The sequence below is a fragment of the Cyclopterus lumpus genome, chromosome 22 (assembly GCF_009769545.1).
Source record: "Cyclopterus lumpus isolate fCycLum1 chromosome 22, fCycLum1.pri, whole genome shotgun sequence".
NCBI classification, from domain to species: domain Eukaryota; kingdom Metazoa; phylum Chordata; class Actinopteri; order Perciformes; family Cyclopteridae; genus Cyclopterus; species Cyclopterus lumpus.
In genome coordinates this window covers 15089976-15102691 of record NC_046987.1, presented here as the reverse complement: position 1 = coordinate 15102691, position 12716 = coordinate 15089976, and the positions used below count along the sequence as shown (strand labels likewise).

Sequence of the window (12716 nt, the reverse complement as noted above, 5' to 3'; positions counted from 1 at the left end):
CCACTGCGGGACTAATAAAGGATTATCTTATCTTATCTTATAATTCAGTTGTTTTAAAAAAAACAATCCCCTTGGATGAATATAATTAAAAGGGCCTCTAATACCATTACCTTCTTGGACCTCACTAGTTCCTTCTCCCTCAATTCCATCCACCTTTTTATCACCTGTGTGCTCTAAATTATACATAATAAGAAATGTCAGTCAGTGCCCCCCGCGTCTATGTATCTCCACATTATCTCACCATGACATTACAGCCATGACAGCCTCTCCGACTGACACCACTTGTCCGGCCGACAATAAAGACCAAATTGAACTGGCAAAATGAAATTGGATCCCGGGCCTCTTTGTGTTACCCAGAAGGCTTTTGCTCACTGATCGGCCAGATTATCGGCCAGAGTGGGCTCGTGGAAGGCAGGGACCGAGGACGGAGGACTCCGACAGTCAGAGACTCGCGGTTGAGAAACATAAAACTCAATATTGTAAAAAACATTTCCAAATGTGTTAACTGATCCCAACATGTGCAGCGCTGTCCTTACATTTGAATTGATGTGGTGTATAAGAGACTTAAGGGGCCATACTGAAGGACTACTTCAAGATCATTTGGATTGACAGACTCCAACAAGGCTTTCAGATGTCAAAATCGTTTATAATGACAAAGGTGACTTGGTGTATGGAAGAATACCACACCCAAAACGCACACTCCACACACCTATCATTCAGCTGTCTTACTGCCATGAAGATGGATGTCGTTTGTGGTATTTAATGGTGCCTGGCTCCATTACAGAGTCTTTTGCCCAGCGACTTGCTCCGAAATCTGACTTCAGCACACTCCAGAGTATAAATCGTGATTCACGATGAGGTTCTCCTCCTTCTGGAAATCCTGTTTTCACTTCTAAGTGGGCAAAGGGAGATTAAATGTGTCTCCAGTGTTGGCACGATGCGTGGTAGCAGGTGAGGGGAAAGAGGAGAAGACTGACAGAAACACATCTCACAGCTAGTCACGGTGCTTTGCACACCATGTTGTATTCCCTTTGTACTTCCCTGATGTAGAAAATTAGCATTTACAATCAACAGTCGTGATGTAATGTTAACAGCATCTACATTGCTTAAAAAGGGGAGTCTTAACCAGTTCTGTGATTAGCAAGACCTCCCCTTTCACTCATAAACCTATAGCCTGAATCTAATCAAATATTGATTTGTTTTATATTAAAATTAAAAGTTTGAATGAACAACGGCCTTCATATTATTGATCCATAATTAAGAACAGAGATTGAAAGCACTTTTCTTTCCCAATGTTTTATAAATCGACAAAGCAGCTGTGATTGATCGGAGCATGAAAGTCATTACTTGAGGCTGGCTGGTTCATTCAGATGATGAAATCTAATTTCAGTGGTAAAGGAATATTCACGCTTAATAAAAGCAAAACAGTCACAGATGACAGTTTGTAGGCAGTTATTTGTAGGGATCCTTCTACAGCAGTTCCAGGTGTTACTGTTCTCGCGGCGCCTGCAAGGTCATATGGATCATTTCTATAATCTGAATGATCTTCTGGACCTATCGGATGAAGCGTTTTGACCATTGCTGACAGATATGCCTCAGAAAATGTGAAATAGCCTAAAAGTGTCTCGTTGATGTCTCAAAGACAACAACAGATGTAGCTCTTGTGTATCCAATGCGATTGGTTAGGGGCCACATGTGAGAGAAGTCCTATCGGGCACAAGCAGCTAAAATCAATACCAGACTGGAGGCCTAAATATATATATTGTTTCACCCCTAAAGATTAGCAAAGAGGATTGTTACACTTGACCTCATTCGATAATGAGAAATGAGCACGACGAAAGCGGCAAAGAGCGCCACGCACACTTATTTCATTGCTTGACAAGTGGAACGTAAACACGAGGTTTCAGGCGCCCCCTCCTCGTATAAACACACAGTCCACGTTCCCTCGAGGTGGCGAGTTCCACCAAATAACCGAGAACCAAGGAACAACTCTCACATTGAACATGTACTCCTTGGTATTCTCTGCTCGTAGCGCACACGTGGAGTCTCAAATGATGGCACGCCTCACATACTGTGCACATTCTGTGAAGTAACGTATGCATGTCAGCTCGACCGCAATGACACATGTTTTCCTCTTTTAGTGAGCTCTCATGCAGCTTTTGTAACCGGTGTCTGATGCGTGTGTTCCATGTGGAGTGTAAACAACGAGCCACATGAATTCAGCGTTTGATTAGTGCGGCAGCGAGATGGAGAAAGATAAACTAAATAAATTGACTATTGTGAGAGTGCTATCGGGGAGTGTGTGAGTGGATAGCAGCCATGTGGCCGTGTGGGGAGATGAGAGGCAGCCGGTGGTCGGAGCAAAGGGTCCCTCGCACCGTTCCATTCCTCTAACGTCAGATCTCCATGTTTACCCTGAGGCACCTCCTTCTCCCTAATCCGGCCAGCATGCACCGTTCCTTGTCTAAGGTCACAGGCTGGAAGGATGTTTTTGTTTTCCAGGAGTTTGGGAGGATGCAGGGTGTGCGAGAAGGGGAGAGGGATGAAGCTAAAGGAGAAGTATTGCCAGGTAGAGCTCTGACAGCAGCTTCTGCCTCCACGTGGGAGAAAGTACTGGTTGTACTCGAGGAGTGAACATTAACATCTCAACTCTGTGGATTCTTTGGCATGTCCACAATTACAAGCTTGTTATGCGGGCAATCCTTATACTAAAGCCCACACAAACTCTTTTTAAATTAAAAACAAGATTCCAAAGTATTGAATTATGACAAATCCATCATACATAATTACAAGTTATGTAATCTGTCATTTTTCATTTCATGTAAAGGAGGCAGCTGTGAAAAGAGCTATTTTGGACATAGACATTTCACAGAGTAAAGTATACCATCCTGATTTTAAAATGTGTATAAAATGATGCAGAAGTCACTTCAATGTGTCCTCTTTACGAAGCAGTGCAGTGGAGCCTAACAAATGTCCCTTATATTGACTATTACTCTTTATGAGGGATGAAGCACTGCAACAAGCAGCGTACAGAACATCGAGCAGCATTCAACTAATCTTTAATGCTGCTCGATGTGAAATCTGAGGGGAATATTAGGAACATTAGTTTTAAGTGGATAAACTGCACTCAGGTCAGGGAAGCACAGCTGCTCCAGAAAATGACTCAGGCAAAACTAAACAAATAACTCCCCATAAATTCCCAAAGTGGACAAAACGTACAGTACGTGTGCTGTTTAAGATATTCAAGTAAATTCACCAGAATAGTCCCGCCACCAGATTCCAGGATATAACTCATCGCCGCGTGATCGAAACCTCAAGGATGTGTCACACTTGCAAAAGCTAACCTCAGCTTTGAACAAATTGCTCAATTCACATTTCAGCATATTTGTTTGGCAATCAGTCTGCAGGCTGTTTTTAAGACTGGTAGTGCCATTCAGGTCAAAACCTGGTCTGGTTTCCGTGCTTTGCCTCTTTCATCAGAGCAATCACCGGCCATGTATTTCCCAAGAGACACCCAGATGCCTGGATTCCCAAACTCACCAGCAGGAAACAGCTAAATGCCCTTTTAACCCTGCGTGTGTGTATGTGTGTGTGTGTCTGTGTGTTTGTGTGCATTATTTTCCCCCCTTTGGCCACTGCCTCTTTTTCCCTCAATCTGGGAAAAGTGACTCATTTCAGTGAAAGTGTTTGCTCATGTGGGGCAGCGCAGAGGTACAGTTCAGTCTTTCCACAGGCCGTCTAGTATCTAATACCTCCTTGTAGCTGTCCCCATGGCCCTGCAGCCAGAACAGCCAAACACTCCCCTCCACATCCAACGCTACACTCAACAGAAGAGCCTGTGTGTAAATCAAAGTTGATCGCCTGAAAGTACGAGCAAAGAAACAGTCTCAGAAGACTCTGCAAACATTTTTCACTTCTAAAATCTTTAAATAAACTATTTCCACATGATGTACCAGATGGTTGAGCAGCTTTGTGGTGTGGAATCACAAAGCCATACAAACTGTAATATGATCGAGAGGAAGCTTCAGGGACTGGAGGAATAAAGAACTTTCATATCTGATTATTGGGGTGATTTTGTTTAGGGAAATCATTTTGTGGGAGCTTTATAGCCGGTAAATTGATTTGATTCACAAGTAAAAAACAGAACGACATCTGCAATGAATTAATACAGATGCTTGTTTTCTTAAAATGACACCTTACAAGGACTTGAGTTTTGCAGCAGATTACCATAACACAGAGATGCAAAGTCAAACGAATGCCTGCAAAGTATATTGAAGGAAATCCGAAACATTCCTGTTTGATTTTGAACTGCTGTTTGTAAGCCAGAAGTGGATTTATTTATCTTTCATCGGGCATTTAATATCACAGCTTTCTCACAAACATTTGCTACAGCAGAACCGATCCTCTGCTTATAACAACACATGGGGGCTCAAATGCTCATCTTTCCCCTCAGCAACATGTTAATGATCAGCTGCAGAGACCCAGAGCCAAAGAAACAGAAGCACATTAAAGTTGAACCCTCTCAGATGAGGCAGCATTGTCCGAGTGTGTTCAAAATGAAGACAGAGCTCATGAAAGCATTCAAATCTTGAGAGGAATTAGAGAAGGGAGATTTGGATGACTTGAACCTGCAGCCAAGCAAAACATTAGACAAACACATGCAGTTCCACTGCCTTTGCGTGTGTGTGTGTGTGTGTGTGTGTGTGTGTGTGTGTGTGTGTGTGCGTGTGTGTGTGTGTGTATGTGCGTGTGTGTGCATGTGTGTATTCCCAGGGAACAATGTTCTGTTTTCATGGCTGTAAAAACAAAAAAAATGGTAGTAAACTGCTGCTGGAAGTTTAGGACAGTTTCCAGCAGTGAGCTATTGGAACATGTTCAGCTAGTGTCGGCATGTCTTAACAAGCAACCCAAAGGAGTTAAGCTTCTTTTTCTTTGGTGGCCTTGGGCCCTAGCACTCTTCCCATTTCTGCTCATAATATGGGGAGCCTACTATAATCAGAATTGTTTAAGGTTTGAGTCTCATTGACTAAAAGAAAAAGAAAAGAAAAAAGATATTACCTTTATATTCCTATCAAAGTATATCCATATAAGGACTTTAAGTGACTGTGGTGGGGCCACTAACCTCATCAGATAGTGTACTGTCTAAACAAGTAATTAAAAAAAGTTTCAAGCTATTCTTTAGTTTTTTATATAGTAAACGTGGGAGTGTCCTCATATTGTTTGGTCAAACTGTGGGAAGCAATTCAAGGTTTGACTCACACAGACGAGGTAAGACAATTCACTCATTCTTTAATATCCCCATAAGGACTCAAAGTGTCTTTGTTATGAGTCCTCAGTGCAATTGTCTAAAAAACTAATTCAAAAAAGGTAAACAACTTTTATTGAATAATGACCTTTGGGAATGCCCTAGCTACTGGACATGTTTATTGAGGTATTGTGTGGGATGCCCAATGTAATCGGAGATATTAAATGTTTGAGTCACAGAGACAAGGTAATAAAAAACATAAACAATATGAATTATCAGTATTTTTTAACTCATATTCTTATCACGTGCCTATTATTGAGACATGCAGTTGTAATGTAGTTCATGTGTTTGTACTTAAAATAGTCAGGTTTAAGTATTGCTACGTCACAGATGGAAAGCTGTGGCCCACAAACATACACAGAAGTCCCCATTTAAATATCCTCAGCTCGGGTAGTTTCTTCTTCGTCTCTTCGCACTTTGAAGAAGACTCCCAAAACATGCAGTGTGAATGTGAACTGCACGCTGCGTGGCAGTGTGACACTGTACGTGGCTGGCGGGGAGGGGAGTTGGTGTTTCTGGGAACCTGCTACTGGTTTGGTCTCCCATCCACACACACACACGCGCGCGCGCACACAGCCGCAGTCAGACAGACGGTCTACGCAGACACGGCAAACTCTCTTCTCTCCGCTTCCAAAGCAACAACTGTCGTGGAAGTGAAGTCGACGCAATGTTAAACACGAAAGGCTCCCGGTTAGTCTGAGGCGACAACAACAAACGACAAACAACAAGGAAGAGGCTGCTGAAAGTGGGCGAACTGTGACTGGGAGACATTAAGCTAAGGGCTTGAGGACCGCCGCACGTGGACAATCACCGCTGAACAAATCGGTAAGTGACGTGAACTACAACCTGCTTCTGTTTTTAAGATAATTCAGTTAAACACTTGAATAGTTTTCCGCCTGGAAAAAAAACAAAAAGTTGAATTGTAGCAGGAACTGTGGTTTCACGTTAATGATTAGCTATTGGCAGCTACACTGGTCAACTGCCACTTAACGTTAGCTAAAGGTTGGAATCCGAACAAGTGTGCGCGAGCCAGAGCTCATTAGCTGTGTGTGCACGTGCTTTGTGTTGTCCTGCCGCAGCCGCGTGTTTTTCTTTTTCAAATTTGATAAACTAAGCGTTGTTTTATAACGTATTCCTGGTTGCAAGCAAACGTGGCGATGACGTGTTGTTGTCTTTGCTTTGACAAAATGAGGTGAATATTCTATATTTGTATACTTTATTTGTCTTGTTTACGTGTTATGGTGTTCACGGAGCGTTTAGGAGCTGTCATTATGAATGAGCTGTTTGTTGTCATACCGTCCGGTGTTTGAACAGAACCAGTTTGACTCACGTCGACACATATTTTGTAAGTGCAAATATTCCAGGAAAATTCCTGTCAGCCCCTACAACCGAATGTGCGTGTAGTCCACCTTGAATATGAGTATTATGATCACAGGCTGTGCTTCTGTGTGTTCTTCAGTCTGTTTGCTCATGAAGCACAACAATACACTTTTTTTTTCTCCCAAAACCACAATGATTATAACATAATGATCATTACATGATTACATCTACTGATGGTAGTGTTTGCTGGTCCAAACAAACCATATGGACTGAAAGTGTTGCAGACATGGATAATCATCCCGGATCCTGGAGAAAACAGTTCATCTATATATTTGATCAACATTCAAAGTTGAATCACCTGGATCATGGTTGCTTTTCTTTTAGTGTATTGTAAAACACTGAAAATGTGTTTTTGGTTTGTTTTGAAATAAATGTTTGGTGTACTTGTGTGTCCCAAAGCAGAATTTGCCCAAGGCATATATGCAAACTAAGTCGCTGCAAATTTGAACTGTAATGTATATTACAGGTTAAACCCTTGCATTTCCAAAATGTCTTCTCTTTGGAAACATCTTGTTTTGGATAGAAGGGGTAATCAAAGTGTCCTAAAGTATTTGAGCATCACCAATATTGAAGATGCAAGGCTTGGATCTTCACATTGACCATGTCATTTTGAAGTCCTGTACTTGTGTTTAATTGTTATACAACATGCTTTGTCTTATTTTCTCACTCATTTTATCTATCTATTTTAAATGTACTTAGTTATTTTTTAGACTCCAAAAATCTTAGGCCTGCTCTTTGCTAAATAGAAAGATACAAAACAAGAGCATTTCTAAAGCCCAATTAGCATGTGTCTCCACAGCTGTATCTATCTGTGTAATCCCACCCTTGTGCCTCCTAATGGCGTTAAGTAATTCACTTACATTAAAATATAGCTTCTTCCCATGCAATAGTTCAGGGCTTAATTTGCTCTGGCATGCCTTAAAAGATAAGATTACACCCTCCCCCATACTTTGCTGTCCAATTACAGTCAGCATAATGTAAACTGTCGAGCTGGCTCCCTTCCTGTGTGTCCACCACCTCAGCTCGTTCTGTTGTTGGACAGATACAGACGTAAAGAGATCTGTTTCTTTCGTGGATGTTGTAATAAAGCGTGGAACAAAAACCAGACCGTCAGTGTTTCTGATAGAATTGCACATGATTTGGAGTCACTGAGGAATCTGTCTCCTCCAGAAGTCTGTGGTTTCTCTCCCTGCGTGCTCTCTTTCCTGTGTTCATAAGCATCAGCTCTGTCCTCGTATATCATCCAAATCTATTATTCTGGCCACGTACACTGACTCAATGCTGTTGCTTTTAGCTTATCCTTATGCAAACTCATTATCCATTCACCTTTGTGTTCATTGTATTGTATATATTTTATTCATTCATGTTGCTATTTACCTATGACTGTCCTTACCTCCGAAATGTGTATTGCCAAAAGGTGCTCTGTTCTCAATAATGAACTAATTTGGAGGCCAGGCATGTCTTTCATTGATTCATGGTTAGCCCATACCTCCATAACCCTCACTAGCAGCTGAGGAAAATGAGTGTCCCTCCTTATATCTTTCTTTTTGAGTGAAAAGTGTAGCCATATTCAAACTGCTGCTTTGAGAGACATTATTTTTTGTGATCAATGGTTCCCGTTACTTTTTTTAACACGAAATAGACATCAGCAGGATGTGCAATATCTATTCTGTACGTTTACCTTTTGTCCCACAGTATACAATGTACATCGTTTGTCTCACATATTGTGAAGGAAAGAAAGTGCAGCTCACAGTAAAGCCAATAATTACTAAGGCAGGATGAAAAAAGTGAATGAAATTATGAGAAGGATCTCAATCAAAACATGTTTGATCCTCTCGCTCCTCCCCGAAAAGAATAAAGCGGCCTGTGAATTACAGTAGTAGCATCTCTCAGAATAACCAGTTATTAGTGCTAACCTGAGTTTCCCCTTCATTATCGAAAAATCAGTTTGATCCATTTGCTGAGCACACCCTTTTCAGCTGTGCGAAACCGAGAATCTCTTTTTCGGGATTTTAATTGGACAAACTTCTTTCCTGTAATTTCTTATCTCGCCAACATTGTCATGCACACAGTTAACTGTAGGATTTGCAACACATAAAGATTCTATAGAAGGATTTGGTTGTGAGGAATCCAAATGGTCTGCTGTCTCAAACTCAACGCTGTGTGCCAGGATGAAGCGTGAGGAGAGAGCAGCTCACAACCTTAGTGTCAACACAGAGAACATGGAGAACGTGGTTGAGTTGCAGCTCTGCTTGTCATTTCTGTTGGGAGAGTTTGAACTAACTTATAATGATATAGTTTGGTTTTCACTTCTTCGGCTATGTGTTCTTCACTTGTTTTCAAACGTAGTCTTTACACTAAAACAGCATCGCAGATTTGACTGAATTAAGCATATTTGAAGATTACTGGCAGTCTGAGATGGAAGAAGAAGTGTGTTATTGAGCTTGCCAGTCAGCAAAGCTTGAGGGACTTTGGTCTTAGCTCTCAAAACTTCAGACCTGAAGTCTTACCCAGCTTGAATAAGCTGTCATGCCCTTGTGCTTGTTTTTTTTTTTTTACTTAGTAAAAACTGTTTTTTTGTTGTGGATATTTCTGTCAAATTAGGGATTCCCCAAGTTCAGTTTTAGAGTAGAACATATCAAAACTATTGCAAAAAATGATGGTCTCTCTTTCACTGACTTCCATTTCTTTTGAAATACCCCAGAGAGTTTTTCCTCGGTATGAACTGGAATGTGTAGAACATAACTCTTGGGGATATTGGCTCTCATCATCCAACAGGATACTTGTTGTTGAAATGTTTTTTTGTGAGTTGTGTCTGGTATTTGTAATGTGATGCTGCACTTGCGTAGTTTTGGATTTCAATACACTACTGACTGACATTGACGCCAGAAAACCAGCAGGGTAGACAGTTGCATCTCTCAATTATTTTAAGGGCGGTAACATTCCCCATCTGTTCATGTGACAATGTTGGCTCCCTCTCATTCAAAGTCTCTAAGGATGTAATCTATGAAGATGTTCTTCAAAATCTAGGCGTTTTATTTCTTGTGCAGTGTGAAATGAAATAAAACTACTTTTATCTTTTGAAAGTTTCCAAAGTCAGTCAAATGTGAGTAAGAGGAAGTGTTCAAGGGATGAATTGCTGCTCGAGGAGGATTCATTTATGTGTTTGAGTTGGTTCTATTGCTATGTTCCAACCCCTTCTTTTGTACATCATACTTATTCCGTCAAGGTTTGGTCTCCACTCCAACTGCAAGTGTTGTCTCTAACATCGCTGTCCCTCTTGTTCTCTGCGGTTGGTAGAAACATTGTAAATTCTTGCCTTGTTGCCATCTTGCTCCCTGTGGGAAAAATGCTTGTTGACACACCAGTGCAGTTCACTTGTATGCGTTTGCTCAACTTATGTGTACCATTGCCCTCAATACTGCACATGGTGCTACAGAAATACACTGTGCATGTTTTTGTAAGAGTACGAGAAAGGGTTTCACGATTTCGATTCTAAATTGAAAAATCGGTCGACATGAGCTTTCGACAATGCCGCTCTGCACCTGCACCTTTTTCGAGCTGGCACGCAAACCGGCTCCCGTCAAGTCACTGGCGTGGCAACATTTGGCCTTTCCCTTGAGTTATGTGAACAATGAATGCATCTTTGACAGAAAAGCTACAGTTTGTAGGTTGCAGAAGATTTAAGAGACTGCAGTAACAAATGTATGAATGAGCTTTCCCACAGGTCGACGCTGTCGGACTCTAAAAGGAAAAATCACACACAGTTTTCATTCAAGAAATAAAGATAAGGCACACAAAAGTGTTCTCCCACGCTTATCACTCTTTCTGATGCCTGCGCACACATAAATGTTTGCCTAACTCCGCTCTTACCTTAACCTGAACCTAATTCTGTTCTCAGTCTCATGGTCGGGATTAAATTAATTTGACCTCACAGAGTTACCACAAGCTCACACAGACAAAACATACATGTCACTGTAGGTTTCAGTTGTCCTTCAGTCTGCCTTAGTTCACAAGTCCACATCCTTATGTGATCAATTTCTAATGGCTTACACTGTCTAAATAATTCTCACACCAGCTGCAATTTAGTTTCATTAGCAGAAGAGTGAATATACTTGGTAGATCCTCACTAGATGGATTTATTTTTGCGTGTGCCAACTGAACTTTTGGCATTGAGAATTTATGTTTCTCCAAATGAAAATTAAAGACACACTTTGGATTGAGTGTGTTGAGGCCTGTTTCATCCACCCGTCCCTTTCCTCTGCGTTTGCAGATTCTGCTCCAGTGGCAGGTCTCCATGGGTTTATGAGCTTGGGCTGGAGAGCAGGACTGTGTTGATGGTTAAAGAAGTGGCTGTGCAGCTAACTTAAAGACCCAACTCCAACGAGGTCCCGGGAGACCCCCGAGAACAGATTTCACATTAACACACTGGGCAAGAGGGGAGCAAGGAAACAGTGCTGCTCCTTTGACTACTGCATAAGACTGCCCAAAGTCGAACTATAAGCTATGCATCGTAGCTGGCTACATTTCACTGCCTGGAGGCTTCGGTCCCCCTCTTCCTTCTCCTTGTTTTCTTCCTTGCATCCCCCATCTCCTTAGCCCTCTCTCCCGTCATGCTTCAGCGGGCCACCTCAGGGGGGGATATGGGCTCCCTTTTTGCCTGGTGACAGCTTGCAAGGAGATGTAGGCAGACTTCGTTCACAGCCGGAGGAGCTAAGAGAAGATGGAGAGATATTATGGATTAGGGCTTCCACAGAGAGGAACTCCACTGGGCTGATTTGTTCCAGAGAGCAACATGACGAGTGGATTTTGATCTTCATTTTTCTGTCTTTTTTGTTTTTTTTCATTGTACCATCCAGTCACCGAGAAGGGAAGAAGATATTAACAGATAGATACCGAGGGGAATAGATGAGTTAAACATAGGGCAGTTGCTGTGTAAATGAGTATGAATACAGATGTGTACGGTAACTATTTATAGGTTAATGATATAATGACAAATGCCTGAAAGTGCTGAAAGCTCTCTGCTACACGCATAAAGTTCAAACTACTGCCCTTGGAAAATATATAAATGTTAGTCTCATTCTGAGCTAACTTCAGAAATGTTTGAACCTTTATTTAGACAGGTAATCTCATTGAGAGACATGATGTCTCATTCTCAAGGGAGACCTGGTCACGACACAACAGGACTGTGTGACTCTGATTATTCAGTGGACGTGATGTCCAAGTCTTTTGAGTGCTGCACGTTGAGGTTGGACTGCCACAGTACAGGTTTTGCAGTCTTTATCAGAGTTCAGTGTGACATGCACACGCAGCTCAAAGCTCAGTCTTTACATGATACTTGGCTCGCTTAAAAGGCCCCGATTGAAAGTGCGAAACAACTTATTGCTTGAGACGGGGTGTCATATTTTTATTAGAAGGTTTAAGTCTTTGTCCTAGCCAAACTGTTGAGGTGATTGGCATCCTTTTTAAATTCCAAAGGCATATTTATTAGCCTTTGGAATTACTTTTCACAAAATCTTGGACTGGATTTTAGTTTACTGTGAAGTCTTGCATTGCTGAAAGACCGGAGAGGAAGGGAGATGGAACGAGTAGATATTTAATCAGACCATTTTTTAAAGGAGATGTAGAAAATTACACACTTACAAAATAATGCAGTGCAATAGTATTCACCTTTTGTAAAACCTGTAATGTTAAATGTTTTGAGTGATTGTGTACACATTCTCGTTGCCTGAAATGCAATTCAGTATGAAACCACCGCTAATGTTGTCTCTCAAAACACCATAATGTTGATACACTCATCGTGAAAATACTACTTACCATGAGGCTATTGATTAGATTGTATTATATTGCAGGCAAGGTATTATCACAAACTTTTTTTTTTGTTCCACAGCTGTTGAAGTGTTATGGCCTTACGTAATCCTACTTCAACAATGACCTCCAGTCAACAATGGCAGCCTTTCAGCTGCTAAGCTTGGGGCAGAGAAGTTTGCTTGTGCACTTGAATGAAACTTGCTCCACTCGCTCTCCTCAG

General features: G+C 41.5%; 1 protein-coding gene across 1 annotated transcript in view; it reads left to right on the top strand.

The window, feature by feature from the left end:
- The first annotated feature begins 5810 nt into the window (after positions 1–5810).
- stxbp6 (syntaxin binding protein 6 (amisyn)) overlaps positions 5811–12716 on the top strand; it is a 49533-nt gene continuing 42627 nt past the window's right edge. The window contains exon 1 of the mRNA XM_034525183.1: positions 5811–6130. The gene's annotated coding sequence lies outside the window, so the exon portion shown is untranslated. The remainder of the gene's footprint in view (positions 6131–12716) is intronic.